This window comes from Mus pahari, chromosome 10 (genome assembly GCF_900095145.1).
Source record: "Mus pahari chromosome 10, PAHARI_EIJ_v1.1, whole genome shotgun sequence".
In the NCBI taxonomy this organism is placed as follows: Eukaryota; Metazoa; Chordata; class Mammalia; order Rodentia; family Muridae; genus Mus; species Mus pahari.
The window spans coordinates 57419210-57443080 of record NC_034599.1 but is presented as its reverse complement, the minus strand read 5'-3'; the positions used below and the strand labels follow the sequence as shown (position 1 = coordinate 57443080).

Below are 23871 nucleotides of genomic sequence, written 5' to 3'. Positions count from 1 at the left end.
CACACACACACACACACACACACACACACACACACACACACACACACACACACACACACACACACACACACACTGTGGGTAATTAGAGCTCTGGTTGAGTAAAGCCAAGAGCTCTAAGTCACAGACTTTGCAGTCAGGCAGAAGAGACAGGAAAAGGTGGCTTAAGGCTTTGCTGGTCTGGGGGCACAGCGTCTCTAGGCTGGCCTTGTTTAGGTGGTGGAGATGCTGTGAAGTTTAAATCTAACAGGAAAGCCAGGGACAGAGTGCGAAGGAAGCTCTGGAATTTCCCTCACTTCCCACCCTGCCCTAGCCTACATGAAGTCTTCCACCTGGGTCTCCCTCCCAGCAGCCTGCCTGCAGCCTGTAACACTGTACCTATTTTGCAGAGGGGCACACTGAGGCTTATAGGGATGAGGTAACACAGCCAAGGTCACATGGCAGACTGAGGTGGCTCTGGATTCTGTCACACGTCTTGTAATGTTTGCCTCTCTCAAAAGTCCTGCTTTTACCAATAAAGCCTTCTGATGGCCGCTCTCCTCCCGTCACGAAAGGAAAGAAAAGAAAAGGGGAACGCTCTAACAAACAAGCCCTCCTGTTGCCATGGAGCACGGGCGGTCACCCGAGTGACTGCGGTAAACCAGGGCAGAAAGAAGAGGGCTCGGGCAGAAGTCCAGCTACAGTTCGGTGCCCATCCCTGTTCCCCATTCCCAGTCAGCACCGTGTGATAGATACACGGCCTTCGATGCCTGGGGTGGGGTGGGGGGCAGCCGGCCAGTTTCAGAGCCCTGGTGCTGGGCCATGCACCAGGTGCAAGCTGGCCAGGGGGCAGGCATGAGGGCTGGAGTGCTTCAGGCTTGGCATACCAGCTTACTCCTCTGATATTAGAAAGTTCCAGAAGCCACCAGGAGGTGAGCGCCCTAGAGAGGTGAGCACCTGGTGACTCGGGCACTTCCTGTCCTAAGCCCTCTATATAGCTCCTTCCCTTCTCTGCCGAGGGCCCAATCCTCCATTTGACCAGAGCTGACATTTCTGTCCTTCCCCTTCGCTCCTCCCTGCTGGGCTCTGTCCGGTCTGTGTGGAGATGAGTGAGGCTCAGGAGGAGCTTTTGCAGGACTCCTGTTCTGATGAGGGTTGCTGGGATCTGTGGTTTCTTTTGAGGATTGAATTCAGGGTAGCCATGTTGTGGGTTCGCCAGGGAGGGCCTGGCTAGAACAGAGGAACAGGAAGTAGATGAGGGACCTGCCCGCCAGCATCCTTCTGACCTGGATGTGGGGTGCTTCCGTCTCTGGCCGAGGCACACTTCTTTAACTTCTGTTTAGATCACCCACTGTTCTGCTTGCTCTCCTCAAACTCAGGCTGAACATCTCTGCCCCCCCCCCCTTTTTCACTGGAGAAACTTCCTGATCTTATCCCTTACAGCACAGTCAACGTGCGCTCTGGCCTCATGTCCCTGCCAGGATGAGAGGGTTGCATCAGACTGTATCTCACCCTTACTGCCAGAGTGAGCCCTGAGCTTGCGGTGGGAGGTTAGGGGTGCAGCAAGGCATGCTCCCTCTCTCTATGCCTGGTGCCGTACACGTTCAGTTAAAGCAGTGACTCTTGACCGTCCTCATTCTGAGACCCTTTATTACAGTTCCTCATGTGGTGGTGACCCCCAACCATAGCGTTACTTTTGTTGCTTCTTCATAACTAATTTTGCTACTGTTATGAATCACAATGTATTTTCTGATGGTCTTAGGCGACCCCTGTGAAAGGGTTGTTCGACCTCCACGGGTTGAGAACCATTGAATTTGAGACTATTGCATGATGTACCTGTATTTTGCTCAAGAAAGTCAGCTCCTCTGTGTGCAGCATAGCTTCAGTCACATGAGGCTCACTGGTTGGCACATTTTCTAGATAGTACAGAATACAGCCTCTCCCCTGTCTCAGGGACAGAAGCATCTAGAATAAATTGGGGGTTCATTCTTCACTCCCTTCTTACCCAGACTGAGGCAGGGCTGCCCTGGAACAATTTTAGAGGAGAAGTGCTTCCCAAGTCAAGTCAGCGCTCCATCCTGGAGCGGCAGGCCCTGGTGACCCTGTGACTACAGTGTCCCCTCCTAGGCTCAACCCTCCCCTGGGAGACTGCCATATGCCTTTCCGGACATCCGGGTCTCCTAATGCCATGATTCAAAAACCCATCTTGTCTAATTGTGCTCCAGGCCTGAGTGAATTCAAAGACTATTAGCCAAGCTCTGGGGGGCCCCCGGTCTCCATGGCAACAGAGGATGCTTCCTAATGAACTAAGTCCTTGGAGACTGGCAGGGGGTGGGGGTCCCTTGCCTGTCTACGTGTAAACTGCTTTTGCTGTCTCTGCTTCTGAGATAGCACCCCACCCACCCCCGCCGCCTTGAGAAGGGACACAGGGCTGGGTAGAGGACACAGAGAAAAAGTGCAAGTGGCCCACAGTGTGACCTTGTACTGCGTAGAAGGAAGAATGTTCTAGCTGATCTCACAGCTGCTGCCAAGGATTTCTTCAACCCACAGACAAACGAACACCTTCTCATATAAGATGCACATTCATATTCAGACACGTGACACACATGCATGCATGTATACATGCATATATTTGCACATGTATGTCATGCACTTGTGCAACATGTATATGAATGAATGCATGCACACCTATGTCCACGCATACATGCACACACACCACTTCACATTCTAAGGGCTTTTGTACCTTTTTTCCTAACATGAGTGTTGTACCTTGGCTCTTTGGCACCTCCTCCAGAAAGCTCCCTTGGGTTGACTGCAACTCCTGCTTCTAGAATGATACTTGGCTAATTCATGCTCCAGAGAGCCCTCTTGCAGCCCAGTCCCAGGCCGGCACCTCACAAAAGACACGCTACTTCTTTGCCATGGGATGACAGCTCCTCCAGTGTGGGTGTGTCTCACCCCCCCCTGCTGCCCACTCCCCACCCCCACCCCAGGGCTTGTTCAGCTGGAGAAAGGGTTTGTTAGTAATCCCTTTCTCCTAAGCCTGGGGCATGTCTATTTGTGTGGGTCCTGGGAACTCTACCAGACCCTGCCACCTCTTATGGTGGTTATGATAGTCTCCAGAGGAAGGTGTCCTAAAACCAGGACTGTAGAGAAGGAGGGAAGATGAAGGAAGCCCCAGTGACGTCAGCCTGATGACAGCAGGGTGTGCATGGGTATGGGAGGAGATGGAGTAGGTGTGTGTGTGTGTGTGTGTGTGTGTGTGTGTGTGTGTGTGTGTGCAGATCCAGCCATTTCTCCTGTGCTGCCACCCCTCCCCCTCCCTGCCCTGCTGACAGTTGGTTTCTAGGAAGAGAGGGGAGGAATGACCAAGGAGGATGCTGGCTGGTCGATTTTTAATTAAAAAGGGACTGGACACCTCCCAACTACCCTTCGGGGCAGTGGCACTCCTGGGGTGTTGTGCTTCCATCAAGAGGAACAAGGTGGCATGCAGGTGTGGGGGCAGCTAGCCAGCAGAGCAGCCAGAAAGCCAATGCAGGCAACAGAGGTTCTGTGGCTCTGCATCCTTCCCCCGCCCCACCCCCACCTCCCTGGGGCTCCATCACTCCTAAGCTTCCACCCAGCTCTGCACCAAGTCTGCATCAGCTCTGGCTGCATCCAAAGTGACTTTGCTGCCCTGGCCTTGGGGGCTGTTGGCAAGTGGGGTGGCATGTGGTGGGAACTTACAGATTGGGGGACCTGCTTGTCCTGGACCCCATCTATCTAGCATCCCCTGAGTGTTGCCTGCTGTAAGGCGCTGGAGATAAAACATTCACGTGGCGGCCAGCAAAGTTACAGTCAAGGGCAGTGAGGGAGCGAGGCTGCTGGGGCAACCACACGGGACAGTGATGGATGCTGGGACGAATGGGAGGTGGTCAGGGTGGGGCGGGGCAGCAGAGGAGAGGAAATTTGCTTCAGGTAGTGACACTGATGGCAGTCTTTCCAAAGGGAAGGGTGAGTGACCAGTAGACAGAGGCTGAGAAAACAGCCTCACGTGCGAAGGCCCTGCAGAGAGAGAGGAGCAAGACTCTGAAGGCGGCAGAAAAGCTGACTGCAGCCCGCACCTCCTTGTGTTTGGTCAGGGCTCAGGCCTGCTAGGCCCTTGCATTCCCACGTAGGGACCATGCACTTGGTGCTAGGGACAGGGACCAGGGAACTGCTTAGTGACGCTACCCAAGGAGTCACACTACATTTAGGGGCTTGTTTTTGTTTCCTGTGTCTAAGACATGAGTCTCAGCTGATCTGGAACTTGCAATCCTCCTGCCTCAGCCTATAGATGTGTGTGCCTTGCCCGACTCCAGGTTTATGTTTCGGAAGATCCTCCCTAAGTTGTGCATGTTTTCAGGATGAAAACACAGAATCAACTGGACATGGTGCCACAGGCCTGAAATCCCAGCGCTTGGGTGTCTGAGGCAGGAAGGTCTCCAGTTCTAGGCCAGCCCGAGCTGTGTAACTCTGAAAAAGCCAAGCTTTCTTGTCTGCTCAGTGCTGTGGAAGGAATAGAGGGAACTACGATTAGATGTTCCCAGGGCTTTGACAGCTTGGCTGGCACGGCAGGTACAGGGTATATTGGGCAGGGTAGGAGGCCCTGTGAGCTGAATGAAGTCCGTATCATAGGTCCCCTGCTGGAGAACCCCCAGAGGCACTGCCTGCCTGTTTCCTGGCAGCCACATTTCACAGAAGCATGCCTGTTTCTTCTCAGGCTCCCGGTCTGTCTGTGCTGATTGTCAACAGCACACACTAAGCCCGTCTCTCCTTGGCACCGGTGTCCTTTTCTCCGCTGGGTGATTTTTCAATCCTTTGTCTAGAAACAGCAGCCACCTGGAATCAACAATTCTGCTCCAACTCCAAGCAAAAGTGTGTCTGAGAGCCCGTTGTGCTTAAGGAGTCCCCTGAGAGGTCTGTGGTGGGCAGGCTGCATTAGGATGCTCGACATTGTGCACCTGCAGGGCGAGCTCATGTGCGGCTGGGAGAAAAGCTGTTCACGCAACGGTTGCTAGGCTGAATGAATGAATGAATGAATGAAGTGCATGAGTAAAGGCATGAGCGGATGAACGTGACTTGTAAACTCCAAATCACCATGATTGAGTGAGAAAGAAAGAAGCATGCTTGTGGGTGGCACTGGGATAAGGGGGGCCTTTGAAAAAAAAGGTGGTGTTTGTTCGTGTGTGAATGGTGTGCATGGGGGTGACATTCAGGTACCTGTGTGTGCATACATGTGGAAGCCAGAGGACAGTCTCAGGTGTCACCTCCTCCTTGGAGACAGAATCTCTCACTGGCCTGGGGCTCACCACCAGTTAGGCTAGGATGGCCGTCCAACAAGCTCCAGGGTGTGTGTTGTCTCTGCTCTCTTCTGCTGGCCTTACACACTTGTGTACTCATGCCTCTGCTGACTAAGCCACTCTCACAGCAAGTATCTCAGTACAGGGTCACACGCTGATGTCAGGGAGTGTAGGTTTGTAGGGGACAGAGTTAGGGTACTGCTGACTGAGCTGGACAGAATGAGCTGGTCGGTATGCTCCCATATACTAACCCCCGCTGCATTGGGAGATGGTCACTGGATGAGGAAATTAGGCTGAATGATGTGACAAAGTAGAACCCTACCCCAAGGAGCCTGCTGTCCGCCCATCCAAGTTCCAACCAGGCCTGTCCTTGCTTAGCACCTAAGATCAGATGAGGTTGAGAGCACTTGGGGAGTTAAGGCCTTAGGCAGGACTGATGTCATAAGTGGGGTGCAGAGGGTACAGGGGTGAGGGGGAGGAAAGGTCACTTGAAGATGTACCAAGGTTGTGGTCTGTAAGCCAGGAAGAGAGACTTCACCAGAAACTAGACTTCCCAGACCTTGATCTTGGACTTCTGAGAAATGACATGGCCATTGCTTAAGCCGTTGAGCCTTGATGTTCTGTGTGCCGCTGTCACACACTGAGGCGTGGATGTTAACCTGGAATGGGAGGTCAGGGCCGACAGAATAAGGAGGGGGCAGACATGTCGTCCCAGAACTCAGGATCACTGGTCTCATCCTATATTCAGAATGACAGTCAGGCTGTAGGGTGAGAGGTACCGGTTCCAATCCTCTCCCTGTCTATCCTTCTGCTCTGAGGTCCTGGGCAAGCCTTGAACCCTCAGTTTCCTCATCTGTAAGTGGGGGGAGCAATAGTAGTCTCTCCATAGGCAGAAGTGTTGCGATCAGTCAGTGTGATTTACATGTGCAAAGCACCTGACACAGGGCCCAGTCTTGGTGAACACTCCAGTGGTCTGAACTATCCCCTCTCACCTTTACTGTGTCTGTCAAGGTCATTACTCCAGAACTCCCAGTTACAGGGCCCCAGCATTGCTCAGAATGGCTTGTGATCTCTGTTCTAAGGTTAGGAACTAGGCGTGGCTCTCCATGGCCTGTCCAGCATCAAACCATCTCCTCACTGGGAACGGACCACACTCCTGTCTGAGGAGTCTGCACCATGCCCAAGGAGAGGCAGACACCTGACTGATGAAGGCAGAGATGCTCAGTAGACATCCATGAGGGAGCCTTGCTGGTCCTCTGTGGGACTTCACACTAAGAAAGGAAGAGGATGAGATCTCCACATGGCTAGACTGTGCAAGTCTTCCTGGGAACTCTGGCAGGATCAGGTTCTCCCTAGGCATAAACTGCGATTTAAAACAACCTCCTCACTTCCTGGCGAATTCAGCCCAAAGTTTCAGCCTAGTATTCCAACACCGGAAACCCCCACCTTCAGACTCTGAGGAGAGAAAGGAGGGCCCACAGTGCTTTTGTTCTGTCTGGCTATGGCCACGCTGACTGCATTCTATACCACGCATTTATAATCTTGATGGTCAGGCGACTATGAAGCCACTTTAAAGGCCTTTCTCAATAGAGAGACAAAGTCCAAACTCCTAGCTGCCCAGTGCCATCCTGGATCCTGGGGTAATGTGGTCCAAAATTGTATAAACCATTATCAAAGACACACAAAGTAACGAGGTGTCTGCCTTCTGGAGAGCAATTTGGCAACATGTCTCACAGCCGTAAAAATGTCCACATCCTGTGACCCAGTAATCCCACTCCTGGGAATGTGTCCAGAGGAAGTAATCCAACGCAGAGAAAGACTGAGCATCAAGATGCTCGCCAGAGCACTGTTTATACAGCTCCAGAGTGGAAGCAAAAGAGGGGCCTGACGACCGGAGACTGGTTAAGTGCATTAAGTAGCATATTTCCAATCGGACATTCTGCAGCTGTTAAAAATTATATGTGCTGGGGAGGTTGGCTAGGTGGTAATGTGCATGCCTTACAAGTATCAGGGCTGAGTTCCGCTCCTCAGATACCAACAGACACACACACACATACACACACACACACACACACACACACAAGCCAGGCATGAAGGTGCCTAACTACTTGGCAAGTTCTTGGCCCTATCTAAAAAAAAAAAAAACAAGGTGGACCATATCTGAGGAATGACAGCTCTGGTCTCCACATACACGTATGCATACACAGCTGTACATATACATGCACACACATAATGATACCACTGAAATGCATGCCAAGCAGAAATAATAGTAGGGACTGGTGGGACCAAGTCAGTGGGTAAAGGCACCTGCCATGTGACCACCGGAGTGTGACCTCCGCCACCCATGTGAGTGTGAGAGGAGAGAACAACTCTGCTGTTCTCTGACCTCCATGTGTGTGCTGTGGCACGTGTGCCCACACATACGCCACACATACACACACTCATAAATAAATAATTTTGTAAAACCAAATTTTAAGTGGAAATAGTGGGATATGAGGTTTTATGTGGGTCACAATGATGACTGTGCAGAACTCCTTCAGGAATTACAGATACTCTAAGACCAGAATGCAAAGGCAGGTATGGACCACGTCTCAAGGTGGGCTGCGGGGACATGGCAGGGACTCTCCCATGTACCAGAGGTCTCAGGGACGAGTCAAGTAGATTAAAGGATCCCTAGTTCAGGTTCAGGATGTTAGGTCAAAAATATCTACAAGACACTGGGCGAGGTGGCACACGCCCTTAATTCTAGCCCTCCCAAGGCAGAGGCAGAGGCAGGCAGAGACAGGCAGATCTCTGTGACTTTGAAGCCAGCCTATGTAGAGAGTTTCAGTCTAGCCAAGGCTATATAGTAAGATGTGCTTCATATACATATATGGTTCAATGAGAGACCCCGACTCCAAAATATAAGGTGGAAAGCGATAGAAGACGCCCATTGTCAACTTCTGGTCTCTACATATGCACACATACACCTCAAGTGTGAGCACACATAGACACACACATGCACACTCACACACACATGCATAAGCTGAAAAGGCAATTAGCAGTGGGGTTTAGAGGTAGAGCCTCTGGGAAGTGATCAGGATTGGTCAACATCATCAGAGTCGTGTTCCTGGGGGACTCTCGGCAGAAAGTCCATTGCTAGACAATTTCCCCCAAACCCTTTTCCTTATAAAATTACCAACCTTAGGTATTATAGCAGTGAAAAACAGACAAATACACCAAATCCTCTGTCTGTTTCCTATTCCTGCATAGCTAGCTGTTTCTTCCAGGTCTTTCTGGTCTCTCAAGGACCTAACTGTTTCTTTCACTTATCAAAATGGCTTGTCACCTTGCAGAATGAAATTCTCCAAGGGTCACCCGAAGAATTTCAGATTCTGTGAGGTGATGGTTTGGGGGAGGGAGCAACGCAGCATCAGACATCAGAGAAAAATGGACCTGAGACTCCACCCTGCCCTTGACCCTAGAGTCAAGAGACATTAACTAACAGCCAGTGGTGACAGGTGACACCTTCCCTTTCACACCATAGAGGCAGCTAAGAAAAGAGCCCAAGGGGGAAAGAAAAGAAAGGCTTTGGACAATGCTATGTTTGTCCTAACAAGAGACTGGGAAATGAGCCGTCCACACTCCAGGCGACTCAGCTGAGCAGGCCCTGAGCCTGGCCCTTGAGCTTGGTGTGTGGGAATAGCTCTGTATAGACACAGTCCAAGATGATGGGAAAGGAAATCAGAAGGCTTTGAGGTCTGGGGTAGAGCTGGAGAGCTGAGAAATGTTAGGATGAAAGAGGGTGTTTGGTAAGATTTGCATATTCCCAAGTCCCTCTGAGCTGAGTGTTCCAGCAGTTGGGAGATTCTAGAAAGTGCCCTGAACTCGGCAGGATCGGGCCACTTGGGTTCAAGCCTGAGCCTGCTGATCACATCCAGCTTTGAACGTGACTTCAGATCTTCCCATCGTCCTTCCTGTAAACCAGAGAGTGGGATTGGATGCTGTGTGGCTCCTTCCAGCTCTGCACTTGGCCTTGCTAACATGGCCTCTAACTGCCCTCAGCCGCCCACTCTGCTTCTTTGTGGCTCATTTGTTCACTCGATGGGCTGCAGAGAGAACGGCTCCAGCCAGGTCCTGAGACATTCCTGATGTTAGGTCTTGGTCAGGGGCGGGGATAGGGTAGAATACTGAGGCCTTAAATAGTAGCTGATTACTTTCCACCTTAGCTGGCACTCTCAAAACCAGGTTGTCCATGCCCTTCACCCATGCAGTGTCATGGAAACTTAGAGGAGTTAGACACAGTGCTTGGGGCAAAGACACGATTCAGGCTGCTCTAATGGAGGCTTAAAGTAGCATGACCTAAATGGAAGTCTGTTTATGTGTCACGTGACAATCTAGAAGTAAGTGTGCTGCCCATTCAGGTGACTCCTTTTCCAAGTTATAGGGGGCCCGGGTACCTTGGTGTGTTACTTCTATCCCCTAAAATGGCTCCCCAGCAGGGCCACAGAAGCCACTTCCTCCCCTTCCTCCACAGATTACCAGGTGCTACCAGTGTTAAGTATCTAATTGGCTAGAACTTTGTCATGTGGCCACACACTAAACTGCAATGATTCTTGGGAAATGTAGTCCTTTCCTCTCCAGCTACCCTCTAAGGCTATAATTAGGAGAGAGCAGGGAAATGAGCGATCTCAGCAAAAATCAAATGTGCAAACTCAGTGCTTCAGGGCTTCAAACATCTGTGTGCTGGTAGCAGCTGCTCATTACCATGGCTTACCCAACTGACGTGTGTCAGACCAGATCAGTCCTGATTTCTCTCTCATCTTAGACCTCTCAGCCGGTTCATTTCCACGCAGTGAACCCTGAAGCACTGACCACTCTTCCATCCACTGGCAGGTAGAAGACTCTCTGTTTATTTCTTTGCTTCTCTTGTTGGGGCAGATTCTCCGGTAGCCCTGGCTAATTTCAAACTCTCTGTGTAGACGCAGGTGACCTTGATCTTCTGATCCTCCTGCCTCCACCTCCTGTGAGAGATTTGATGGCAGATGTGTGTCATCATCAGGCTTGGTTTATGTGATGCTGGGCATGGAACCCAGAACTTTGTGCCTGTTAAGCAAGCGTTCGACAACTGAGCTGCAGCCACCCCTCCCTTCCTTGTCTCTTTCAAGATTGACGACACACAATTTCATAAACTTCTGTTTTATTATACAATGAAAGTTTACTTTAAAACACCTTCCTGTTATCAGACCACGGCTCTTATAAACCTAAATTAGAGCAACCCTGGAGGTTATTGGGTCTGGAACCTGGAATCTACCAAAATGCCTATCTCCATCCCAACCTGTGGCAAATCTCTGTATGTACCAGTGTCCATAGATATAGTTGCCCAGGTTCTCAACAAAGACACTTTGCCCCATGGCATCTTAAGGTGGCTCCAGAATCCTGTTACCACCATTTCTGCTTTCAGTCCTGGGGTTCTCTGTGTTTAACCTCATCTTTATAGATTTAGCGCCTGTAGTTTGCTTACTGTGTGGTCCCTGTTTGAAACCTGTATCACTTCCTCATGAACCTCTGTGTCCTAAATGTGTGGTCTGTGTCAGCCCATGTTGGCTTCTGTGGGGTGCTTATTAAAGTGTGGGTTCCCAGGCTCTCATCCTGACTTCCTGAATCACAAACTCTAGAAGTTGGCCTTGGAATAAGTCTTTTTGCTCCTGGGAGAACCCCTGAACTCATCTTTAATGTGTTGACAGAATGGTTCAAAAGCAAGTGTGGCAGTTCCCTGTTGCTATAACAGCTAAGTGTACATCACCCACTCCGCTCACAGAGGGACAGGCTGCGTGTGTTTCATTCTACTTAAATATCCATCGACGGAAAGGATGTCATCATGCAAAATTGTGTGCAGCTTCTTAAAAAAAATTTTAGGAAGCATGCAGTGATTGATTCATGGCATCGCCCTTATTCTTTGTCCCCATGTGGTTTTCGCATGCATGTGTGGGCACAGATAGGGGAGAGGAGCCTGAGGAAACTAAAACCATCAAAATGAGAAACCATGCAATCCTAAGACTGTGTGGAGCATCCCAGATTCTGATGAGGCAGTAACACCTGCTTAAAAAAAAAAATCCAAAAGAAGGAGCATGGGGAGGGTGTGAAACAGGAAGAGGGACGATTGCCCCTCTCCCCCCCAGTCATTAGGAAAGGCAGCTAATCCTCGAGGTCAAGGATATGGCTGGAGGGTCACTGGAAGGATTTCAGGACTCAGCAGAGTCCTTGGGAGACTGGCCGGTTTTTCCATCTCCATCTTGCATCCTGGGGGATGGGCCCTTTGTTCAGTCTTCAGCTCTGACTAGAAATCATTGTGTCCTAACTATGCCCCTCACAGCCTCTTAGTGACAGGCCTGTTGTCCAAGATGCGCCCGAGGCTGGTCCAGGCCTGTGCCCATCTATTATGCAGTAATGGCTAGAACAAAGCTGCTGTGTGTGGGAGCTGGCTGGGGCGAGGCAGTTTCCCCACACAGTCCTGTTTACCAGGCACTGAGAGGAGAGAGGGTCCAGTGGGGTGCTGAGTGTTAAAAACAGGCTTTCCAATGAAGTCCCTGAGAAGAGAGAGGCAGGCAGAATCACGGGCGATTGTCCTCAACCTTGCTGGTTGACAAGAGTTAAGAGAGAAATTGTCCCTCTGCCTCCTTGGACACCCAGACTTTCTTAGTCATTAACAGGAAATTTACAACTGACTCTGACCCCAACCAGCCATTCATTCCCTGGAATGCCTACAGTGTGTCCTGAGGGCCTTGGGCACCCAAGAGAAAAAACTCAGGTTGGTCCCTTGACCAGAGAAAACTTAATCATCCCCACCCCCACCCCCACCCCCTCACCAGATCAAGTTACTCCTTGGGTGACTAGCCAGGTCTTGCTTCTCTCTGAATATCCTAATCCAGACCATGGTACAGGGTGTCCCCATGGTGAGTGTGGAATGTAGAAGAGTTTCTGCCCCATTGCTATGTGCCCACAGCTTAGGGAAGCAGATGTGACGTGTGCTGGGCCTTTACATCCTCCCCAGAACATTACTATTACTGTTGTTGTTGTCTTGTGACACTAGGAACTGAACTGTGGGACCTTGTACATGCTAAGGAAATGGCCTCTTTCTCTAGTCCTTTTTCTGAAATGGGATCTTTGTAAGTTGCCCAGGCTGCCTCTGAACACACTAGGTAGCCCAGGTTGGACTTGAACTTGCAACTGACTTCTCTCAGTTGCTTAAACAGCTGTGATAACAGCCTTACCCTATCAAGCCTGCTTCTCCTAAATTATTTATGTTGAAGTTTTCATTCCCCAAGGGGTGATATTAGGAGGTGGGGCTTTTAGGTGGTGATTTTTACATCACAAGGGCAGAGTCTTCACAAATGGTTGATTGGTGGAGTGTTTGCCTAGCATGCATGAGGAGGCCCTGGGTTCGATACCCAACTCTGCATAAATGGGCCATAATGGTGCAAACATGTTATCCCAACATTTAGGAAGTAGAGACAAAAAGATCAGAAGTTCAAGGTCATCCTTGGCCACATAGAAAGTTTAAGAACGACTGAGGACGGGCTGGTGAGATGGCTCAGTGGTTAAGAGCACTGACTGCTCTTCCAAAGGTCCTGAGTTCAAATCCCAGCAACCACATGGTGGCTCACAACCATCTGTAACAAAAATCTGATGCCCTCTTCTGGAGTGTCTGAAGATTGCTACAGTGTACACANANANAANAAANAAANAAANCTTAAAAAAAAAAAAAAAAAAAGAACAACTGAGGACACATAAAAGCCTGCCTCAAAAACATGACTAAAGAAATAAACCCTGTCAGGCGTCTCCCCTTTCCACCATGTGAGAATGCAACTGGAAGTTTCCATCTACACACCAGAGAGTGGGCCCCCTCCAGATACCAAAGCTGTTCGCAACTTGGCCTCAGATGTCTGAGCTACCCAATCTAGAACAACTAGAATGGGCTAAGCCAAGAGAGACTCTGGAGCTCTGCCCGCTGCTGGATGGTGACTGGTTGACTGATGGATGGAAGATACATGATTCTCCAAAGAAAAAGAATGGAAGAATTGTCTCTGAGAGAACTGACCTTGGGTGATCTGATGTAGACAGTTTATGCACAAGGCCCATGCCCTCCCCAAATGGCCTTGCCCATTTCATGTCTCCTGTCCTTGGGAGAATCCTGTCCTGATAGACCATCCTTGCTCAGGTTGGTTAGATGAATCTTCAAGCCTGTTCTATAAACAGCCTAAGGAGAGGCATAAGTGGGTCACCCACTGTTGGGGACCTCTGATCAGACCACAAACCAGGGCCTTTGCCCTTCTCTACCTCCAAGTTACCTATGTAGTAATGGGGGCTGGGGGAATTAAGGATCTCAGGGGCTGGGTGTCACTGTGGGAAAGCAGTAATAGAATGGGGGTGGCCCTGGGTTCAACTGAGAGAGAGGCGAGAGAGAGAGAGAGAGAGAGAGAGAGAGAGAGAGAGAGAGAGAGAGAGAGGAGGAAGAAAATCTCGGGCAGGATGTACATTGCTTGAAAAAGCTCCTCTTGTCCTAGTTTCTTTCAGACAGATAGTTAGGTTTTTTTTTTTAAGTCATATTTATAGACTTCAAAATTTTTGCCGTGACTCCCACTAAAAAGAAAGGCCTCGCTCAAGGTCATTCAGCCTCTGGTCCCTTGCTGCCTGGCCTAGCTGTCTTTGTCTTGCAACATTCCCTCACCCAGGAAGCTGTCTAAGGACCCCAGATTTAAAGATCCTCCTGGATGCCGTGGGCCATTGTAAGAGTCTTCTAGGCAAGGTCTACCCGTGGGACAGGCCATGAGTGTGCTGTAGCCACCTGTGGACCATAGCACGCTTGGCTGATTCTGCCCACAGCATAAGTGCACAGAAGACCTGGTTTACCAAGAGCAGGGAACTGACTCTTGTATGTGGAGCACCTGTCATCACATGTGGGAGTCAGATAGACCCACAGGGAGACAGGCAGGAACTGGTACACTGTGTTCAGAAGTCACACAGCCAGACGCTTCCAACTGTGCAAATCTGAGAAGGGCTTTGGAGCTGGGGGTTTTTTCCAGAAGGATGTGTGGAATCCATGGCTGAAGAGAGAGCACGAGTGTTCATATGTGTCCGTGTGCACATGTTCTCGGCCAACTAGAATCTGAGGTGACAATGGGCTTGGATGGGTGAAGTTTACTAAAATGAAATAACAGAATCCAACTTACAGAAGGTCGGGGGAGTTTGGAATTTGAAGATGTCTGAGCAGAACACGTGGTCAGAGGGGTTCTATTTTTATCTCAGAGAAATCTCTGAGGTGGAAGGAAAGGATTTTGAGGGGAGGTGGAAGATAAAGGAAGGGCTCCCATTGTGAACACTTCCTAGATGTTTAACTTACCTCATTCAGTCCTTCCAGTCAAAGCCAAAGAGGAAGGACGTTGTAATCTAGCTTCCAGAAGGACCACTGGGTTCTGAGAGGTTCAAAATGGCTGAGGGATTGTCAGGGCACAGATGCAGCCTGAGGCCTTATCTGCCTCTCAGCCATCACCCTTCATTGCATGGTTCTACAGTCCATGGTGGTCCTGGAGGGTTTCAGCTAGGGAACCCTGGACCCCAGAGACAAGTTGGACAGGGAAAGGTGTGCCAGCCATTGCCCTTCCCTTTGTGTCGGAAGACCCTGGAGCTAGCAACAGGCTCCCGTCTCTTCAGAGGGACCTGACCTGCTTTCTAGGGCCTTCTCCATTTACAATCTAATTTGTCCTTCAGTCCCTTGAGGGACTTAGATCTGTCTTAGCTCCCTGGTTCGTCTGTCCCGGACTTCAGTTCCACATTGGGCCTCCTCATTCCTACCTATGATATGAAGAGTGTGTATGTATGTACGAGCACCCGTCAGGAGAGTGTGTGAGTGCAGGTTTACTGTTAGCACGCTCAGGAGAGTTAGATCAGATGAGCATCAGGCATTCCCCTCTCTGTGCTCCCCCACTGTGCTCCCCCACAGACTCCCACTTTCTAAGTGATAAGTGCTAGGTCTTCACAAGGACTAGGCAAACAAGGACTAAGCACATTCCCCTATCCACACACAGTAGCCTTGATCTCCAATCCCCACGGAAGACTTGCCATCCCACGGTGTCTGGAAGAGCCCTGGGCAATGGTGGCAGAATGTAGAGTTGACCCCAGAGGAGGCCCCTGCACTGCAGGGTTCAGCGTCTTCCTCAGGGTTACTGAAATTTCCAGCTGACTCGGAGAAGTCTTTATTGAGCAGCTGATATGTGCCAAGCACTGCATGAAGCCGCAGAATCAGAGGGGACCCAGAGTGGGTCTTCACTCTCTAGGAGCCCTTGTTAGTGCTATAGCTGCCATTCAGACTTGTAAACCTGCCCGGAAAGAAAATTACTTCCTGGACTGGGAGTGCAGTTCAGTTGGCATGGCAATTGCTAGCAGGCAGGGTCCGGCCTGCGGGCTCAATCAGTGTCGTACAAAAAAAAAAAAAAAAAAAAAAAAAAAAAAAAAAAAAAAAAAAAAGAAAGAAAGAAAGAAATAAAAAGGCAGAAAGGGAGGGAAAAGGGAAGACATAATGTATGTTTTATATACAATGAATAAATACATCAAAAGCTGCATCATGAATAGAATTGATTATAGTTCTACTCTGCTTTACAAACAAACAAACAAACAAACAAGAGAAAAGACAAAAGAAACCTACTGGGCTGTCAAGATGGCCCATCAGGTAAAGGTTCCAGGCACTAAGCCTGACGACCTGGATTTCATGCTCAGGACTCACCAGGTGGAAGGACCTCCACGAGCACAACATTGTGGTTGTACTAACACCGGCGTGCGTGCGTGCGTGCGTGCGTGTGTGTGTGTGTGTGTGCATATAAAATAAGTAAAATCATAATTTAAAATTTTTAAATACTTTTAAAAAGTTATTGTCTGAAATGCATCTTTTTGGTTGGATAAGCTACGAGTAGGAGGCGGGCCTCCAGTGTGAGCTGACAGCCAGTATTTCCTGTGTTGGTGGATTGTCTTGCATTTCATTCTGTGCTGCAGGCAAAGAGAGCAAGCAACGGGCTGTTTTGATTGAGAAATCAGAGGCAATCCCCAGTTCAAGTGGCACTTGAACCTGATCCAGAAGTGTGCTGGGGATTCAGTAAACAGAAAGGGAGGCTCAGCCAGACTGAAGCCCAGGAACAGGGGCTGTAGACACAGGGAGGATGCGCCCGGTGCAGGGGGCGGGGCTTCTGGTCCTGAGGCTCAGTCAGCCCTGCACCGAGGCCCCTTTACACCTTCCTGATATGGAATAGGATGTGAAGACTCAGAGGGCTGTTTGGCCTGCCTAGGGCCATGGTGGAAGAGCAGAATTTGAATTCAGTCATTTACTTTGGGGTTAGCTCAAAGAAAAAATGGAATACGCGTTGTGATTCTTCTCCGTCATTCTCTAGGTAAGATGAGGTGAGGGCATTGTTTTTGTTGTTGTTTTTGGCGTTTTGTTTTGTTTTGTTTTGTTTGAGAAAGAGAAATATTCTGATCAAAGTTTTCTTTGGGGAAAATCACGTGTGTACAGGAGATGGCTTGCAGAGACAGTGTCCCCTTTGGAGATCGGATGTCACCAGGTCAGCAGCCTTAGATACAATCAACCATCTTTACTTTCCAGTGGTCCTCAACCTCCCGAATGCTGTGACCCTTTAAGACAATTCCCTAAGTTGTGGTGACCCCCAGCCATCAAATGATTTCATTGCTACTTCCTAACTGTAATTTTGCTACTGTTATGACTCATAATGTAAATATCTGATATGCAGGCTATCTTATATGCCACCCCCACAGGGGGTCACGACCCAATGGTTGAGAACTGCTGTTTTAGGGGCATAAGTGAGGCGTTTGTTCCTATGTCACCTGCTGATGGAATAAACGGAAAGCAATTCATGTTCCCTTTTTCACTCTGACTGCAGGGAGGCTCAGAGCCCCTGTCTGTGATGCAGTTCCAAAGAGCAGTTGAGAGCCCTAACTCCTTTAAAGATTCATTTTTGCTTTGCCTCGGCTCTCTAGCCTCACTGCCCTTTAACCTTAATCTCATCATCTTCCTTTTCATGCGATATAATGTATCATTTTAGTGCAGTGTGTTAAGAGTAGGCCTTATCTAATCTGGGTGTGTTAGCACATAAATTTAATCCTAGCCTTGGGAGGCAGAGGCAGTTGGGTCTCTGAGTTCCAGGCTAGCCTGGACTACAGAGGGAGTTCTAGGACAGCCACAGCTACACAGAGAAACCCTGTCTCAACCACCACCACCACCATCACCACCACCACCATCACCACCACCACCACCACCACCACCACCACCACCACCACCACCACCGTAACCACATGAAGATAACAGGTGTTTGTTTTGTCTTAGAAGAAATTTGAAGAAGGAGGGACTTCTGAGCATCTGTCCAAGTGTCAGTCACTCGCACAGATGTGGTCCTTATCTTGAAGGGACCTCCTTTTCCTTGCTTTTTGAGGAATGACCAAGGACCACCAGTGCCATGTAAGATGGATTAAAGAGGCCTGTGAATGTGCTTTGGCTTAAGTGCCATGCATTTCTTATATATCAGTATATATCAGCGATATGAAGTCTAAACTTGCTTAGAAGGAGGCTCAGGCACATGCCTCAGTTTCAGAACAAAACCACTTGAAGAAAGGTCTAAGAGCTGGAGCTATGGTGTAGAGTACATTCCCAGCACATTCAACCATTGCACAAAAACAAACAAAAAGCTGAAATAACTGTGACTTGGGGACTTGGGGACTTGGGGGTGGGGTGGGAGCTCAGTGCGTAAACTGCTTACCGTGCAAGCATAACTCAAGATCCAGAACCCAAGGGGAAGTCTGGACATGGTGGCATTACCTGTAGTCCCAGCACCGAGGATGCAGGGACAGGAAGGTTCCTGGGGCTCAGAGGCCAGCCAGCCCAACCACACAGTGAGCTCCATTGAGAGGCCTGGTCTCAAGGCTGCTACTGAGGAATATGTCTGAAATTGACTTCTGGACTACAAACACACACACACACACACACACACACACACACACCACAGTGTCAAAACAAAATGTTATTTGAATTGGTAGAAATGGTGAGTCTTGGTGGCTATGCCATTGACATAATGACATTTGAAAACTGACTACCAAACTGAGTCCTCAAAAGGACGGATCTCGTGTTTGTGAGTCTTCAGTTATTTTAAGCTGTGGAGTGAAGAAGAGTTCCCCCTCAACCCCACTCCACAGTCTGAGATTAGGAATCTTCTGGGATGTGCATCTTACTTTTGAATCTTTGTTTGGGGACAGTGGTTCTGTCCTCTTAGGAACAGGAATGACATGTGGTGGTGACAGAAGACAGGTCCCAAAGCCTGGCTGACCTCCATGCTCAGGCGATTAGAGATGGCAGTGGTGGCCAAGGTGTGGCTGTGGGGACAATGTGGAGTGTGTGTAGAGGTGTACTCAGATGGCGCCCTTTCTGGATAGGGTATGTGACATAGCATGCATGACGGTGACCTTCACTTGAGTGTGAACTGCTGGGTCGGGTGTGTCTGAGGCTGCCAGTGGCTGGGAAGCCAAGTGGGCAGTTCAGCCTGCCATTCGCTCTGAGTCAGAAAGGTCTCTTCGTGTCCCCAGGTCAACCAGAACCTGAGTTGTGTCAGCTCTAACTCCTTCACCAAGCAACTCTCAACTTCTCTCTTCTTTTCTTTTCCTTATGTGTACAGTCGTACATTTTCATGTGTGTGTGTATATGTGTTATATGTCTTCATGTGTGTGTGTTATACATTATTGTGTATGTTATATATCTTCATATATGTTACATACCTTCATATGTGTATATATATATGTGCATATATATGTGCATATATATATATGTTATATATCTTCATGTGTGTTACACATCTTCATTTGTATTATAAATCTGTATGTTGGGTGATTTCCTCAGTGACTCTCCCCCTAGTTTATTTTTAAGATTTATTTATTTTATGTATATGAGTACACTGTAGCTGTCTTCAGACACACCAGAAGAAGGCATCAGATCCCATTACAGATGGTTGTGAGCCACCATGTGGTTGCTGGGATTTGAACTCAGGACTTCTGGAAGAGCAGTCAGTGCTCTTAACTTCTGAGCTATGTCTCCAGCCCCCTCCACCTATTTTTTTGAGTCAGGGTTTCCTGTGGAACCTGAGACTCACCAGTATGTCTAGGCTGACTGGCCAGTGAGCTCTACACATCGCCCTGTCTCCCCTCCCAGCACTGGGATTACAAGCACGTATCACCATACCCAGATTCTTACGTGGGTGCTGGGAACCCGGTTCCCCATGCTTGCATGCCATACTTGTTCCTCCAGCGCTGTCTCCGGAGCGAACTCTGCCCTCCCGTTTCTTTAACATCTTCAGGAATGAGGAGTTGACCTTTTCCCACCACAGCCCAACCTACTACTAGACAGCACCAACTCCATTAGAGACTAGAGTAGCTCACTGCAGGGAGAGCTTCAGGGGAGACGCCCTACACCCACTGCACCGTGAGTTGTTTCCACATGTTGGAAGCACCTCCATAGGCAGGCTCTGCCCAAATTCCAGACTGCTGCAGAGGAAAAGGCAGGCGAATGCTCTACCCTCGAGGAACTTCGCTTCCGTGCCGCCGTACCTGGTTTTCATGTGGGGGCTGGGGATCTGAACTGGACAAGCACATCACCAATGGCACCATCTCCATCCTCAGCTCCCTGCTTTATTTTAATTTATGAATCCAGTTTGCATATCAGTAAGATATACTGTGCATTAGATTGACCTCATGCTCCCTATTCTGCCTTAGCTTCCCCAGATCTGGGACTGTCGGAATGTGTCAACACTGGGTTTGCTTAGAGCATCACTGTAAGGCAGCAACTCCACTCTTATACTCCCCTCCCTGTGCTCAGGACACCTAGAATCCATGGGGCAGCCAAGCAGAAGGTAGGCCTGCTACCAGCCTAGGCCCTGCGTCCTTTCTCACTACCCCTCCCCCAAACAGAGGTCATTCGAGAATCCTGGCAGTTGGCTCATGTGAGAAAACTTGACAGTGTGACCTCCAGCCCAGTCCGCCCCACCCACAGCTGTGCTCCACCCACCTCCTTGCCCCACCCAACCCATCCTAGGGGACAGCAGTGGGGTGACGTCAGCTCTCCCACCCACCATGTGAACTGAAGCCAATCAGGAAGACTGGGAGGCGGTTCCGGGTTGGTGGGTGGTAGGTTAGGTTCTAGGGAGGAGGCCAGGGAAGTCTTCTGTCTGTCTGGAAACCCTACTGGAAGCTTCGTCGTGGTCTCCAGCCTGGTCTCCTGGGCATGGTAGTGGTGTGCAGGATGACTCGGGGGCACAGCATACTGGATCCCGGGTCTCAGAAAGCCCTGTGTGATAGTTAGGATTGTCAGTTTGACAGGGTCCAGAAGCCCCCAGGAGACGAGCCTCTGGGCACGTCTGTGGGGGACTTTATAGTCTGGGCTAACTGAGGTGGGAAGACCCACTTCAAGTGCCTTGCCACAGCGATGCCATGGGATCTTGGACTAAGTAAGGAGAAGAAGGCAATGAGAGGCGAGCTGAGTATCTGCGCTCATCTCTCTCTGCCTCCTGGCTACGGATATAGTGCACCTCGGCAGCCTCGTGTGCTGCTGTGCCTTTCCTGTGAACGCAAACAAACCTTTCTTTCATCTCTCAAGTTGGTTGCATCAGGCATTTTGTCATAGCAGCAACGAGAAGAGTAAAGACACATCTCATTTGTGGCACCTGTCAGGATGAGATGAGAGGTGGGCATGTTTGAGCCCCTGCAGTTCCTGGTGTTAAACTCAGGTAGTTTCTTAGAGTCAGGCTTATTGAGATGTAATTTATGTGAACTCAAAGCCATCACACTTGGAGTTCCCCATTCCCTCAGGATCCCATGCTATGCTTGTCACAAACGCACAAAGCTATGAAACCATCCTTTTTAGGAGAGAAAGCGTTTTCCTCACCATCTGAGATGCCCTCCTGTCCTGTGGTCAGCTCTCCTCCCTCCCAGACTTGCCACAGCTCACTTGTGTTGTCTTCGGGGTTGGGGCTTCACCAGGATAACTCAGAAATGGAACTGTTGAGCCTGAAGTTCCTGGCTCTGCTCCCTTTGCTCAGCAGAGAATGCTTGGGACTCACCCAGGAGCTGGGGATCGGCGACTTGGGCCTGTATTTCTCAGCCATGTCTCAATATGGGTAAGCCCTGGTTACCTTCCCAAAGCCAGCTTTCATCTCAACAGCACCGCCAGCCAGAGATGCAATTTGTCTGATCCACATGTAAATTAGATTGTTCCACATTGGCTATGTCAAACTCAGAAAGGCCAAATCTCCAACAATTTAAAGAGAGAAACAAAAATTTAAAACAAAAATAATACAAAAACCCCAAACCAGGCATTGAACTCGGGCCATCACACTTGGCAGCAGACTATTGCCTACTGAGCCATCTCACCTGCCCTCGAAGAAGCTTCTAAGGAGGGTGGAGTCCTTCTCACCACCACCTATGACCTTAGGATCAATGCCAGAGGAAAGAGAAATAGAGAGGCAGAGAGGCAAGCTTCATTTTCTGAGAAATGTTCTGGTGTTCTATGGACATTTGTAATAACAAGTTATTAGCCTACCAATCATATGCCCAAGGCCCTCCCTGCTGAACACCCACCTAGATCAGCAAAGCAAGTGCTGCTCTTGACGACAGCTGGCTAATGGCAGACAAGGGTGTCTGTCCTCCTGGCCTCCGTGTGCACAGCCAAGGAGTACACGTCTCCAGTCTTGGGATCCCCACGTCTCCATCATTCCCTAGTCTTGTCTGGAGGTTGCTGGGTCCAAGGAGACCCTGTTTCCTGTGGGGTGTGGAGCAGAACTGCAGAAAGGGCAAAGCTGATGTGGGAGGAAGTCAGGAGCCCCCTGCCACAGGGGCGAGGAAAATGATGTGTCAATGGTCAGGGCTAATGGAGAAGACCCTGGGTGATGGGGCCAGGGAAGAGAAGCCAGGGAGCCCCAGAGTGTATGCAGGGATGTGGTAAGGTCACGAAGCTCCACGGTGGACAGACACTCAGGGGTGTTTAAATGCCTGAGAATGTATGTCATCAAGATTGGGAACTCAGGGGCATTTGGAAAGTTCCTTATTGGTCTGCCCTGTCCAGTTGTCCAGGTTGTGCCCAGCAGCAGAGCCCCTGGCAGGAACAAGCAGGAGCCTAGATTCAGACTGTGGCTGTAAACTGTCACTGTCACTGTTTGAGGGAGATGCACACACTTCCTGTTCCCCGTGTGCCAAGGTCTCAAATGCATGGAACAGGGTCAGGAGAGACTTAGGGCAGAAGCCAGTCTTCAGGGTACCAGCAGTGTGGCTCTCAGGCGACCACACCTTTGACTTGAGAGTCTGAGAGGGAATGGCCACAGCCAGGTCAGGGAAGAGATGGGGTGTGTAGCCAGGTCAGGGAGGAGATGGGGTGTGTCCTATGAAGAGACGCCATGACCAAGGTAACTGATTTAAACCAAACAAACAGCATCTGTGTGGGGTTCTCTGTTCCAGGGCGTTAGAGAGAAGGTCATCTATTGTTCTCCCCCAGCCATCGCGGTTCTGACCCCCGTGCTGTGTAATGTGTGTGCCAGGCACAGGCTGTTCCGTCAGCTGGTCAGGGGCCTCCTCGGAGGGGAGGGAGGGACGTGGTCCTGGAGACCCTTGGTTTCCTGCGCCCTGGTAGGGGAAACACCTGCTTGGCTGTATTTCTTTTTTAAATCCTTTCCGTCTGCCTTTCCCTTGTGCTTGCTTCTTGGGTTTGTGATTGTTACCTCCTGGCCTTAAGATGGCTGCTCCACTCCAGGCTTTACCTTGTCAAATACAAACAAAGACAGGAAGCAGTGCCTTAGATAACAGGCTGAGAAAGACTTTTCTTGTCTGTCTTTTTTCTTTTGTTAAAAAAAAAAAAAAAAGATCTTTCCCAGGTGCACACCCACCCCAGCAGATTTCCTCTGCACGTGCATATATGCACATGCGTATACATGCGAGTGTGCAGGTTGCGCAGGTGTTTATGAGTGTACCTGTGTATGCAGGTGTGGGTGAGCATGTGTATGCAGGTGTATATGTATGTGCAAATGTGTGTATATTGATATGTGTGTACAAGTGTGTGCAGTTATATGTTTGTGCATGTCTATGTGAATGTGTGTGTGCATGTATATGCAGGTGTGTATGAGTGTGTACATGTGTATGCAGGTGTATGTGTGTGCATGTATGTGTGTGTGTATGTACATGTGTATGCAGGGGTGTGTGAGCGTGTGCATGTGTATGCAGATGAACTCAGGTGTTACTCCTCAGGAGCTGTCTGCCTTGTTATGTGAGTCAGACTCTCTCATTAGAACTTGGGGCTCAGAAGCTGAAAGAACCCATATGTCCCTCAATAGAGGAATGGATACAGAATCTGTGGTACATTTACACAATGGAGTACTACTCAGCTATTAAAAACAACGAATTTATTAAATTCTTGGGCAAATGGATGTATCTGGAGGATATCATCCTTAGTGAGGTAACCCAATCACAAAAGAAGTCACTAGATATGCGCTCACTGATAAGCAGA

The 23871-nt window shown here is 49.5% G+C and overlaps 1 protein-coding gene and 1 long non-coding RNA gene across 2 annotated transcripts in view; one reads left to right on the top strand and one right to left on the bottom strand.

The window, feature by feature from the left end:
* Coro2b (coronin 2B) overlaps nt 1-23871 on the top strand; it is a 112508-nt gene that overhangs the window by 16816 nt on the left and 71821 nt on the right. The window lies entirely within an intron of this gene.
* LOC115064804 overlaps nt 21993-23871 on the bottom strand; it is a 49198-nt gene continuing 47319 nt past the window's right edge. The window contains exon 5 of the long non-coding RNA XR_003844622.1: nt 21993-23128. This is a non-coding gene — a long non-coding RNA (uncharacterized LOC115064804). The remainder of the gene's footprint in view (nt 23129-23871) is intronic.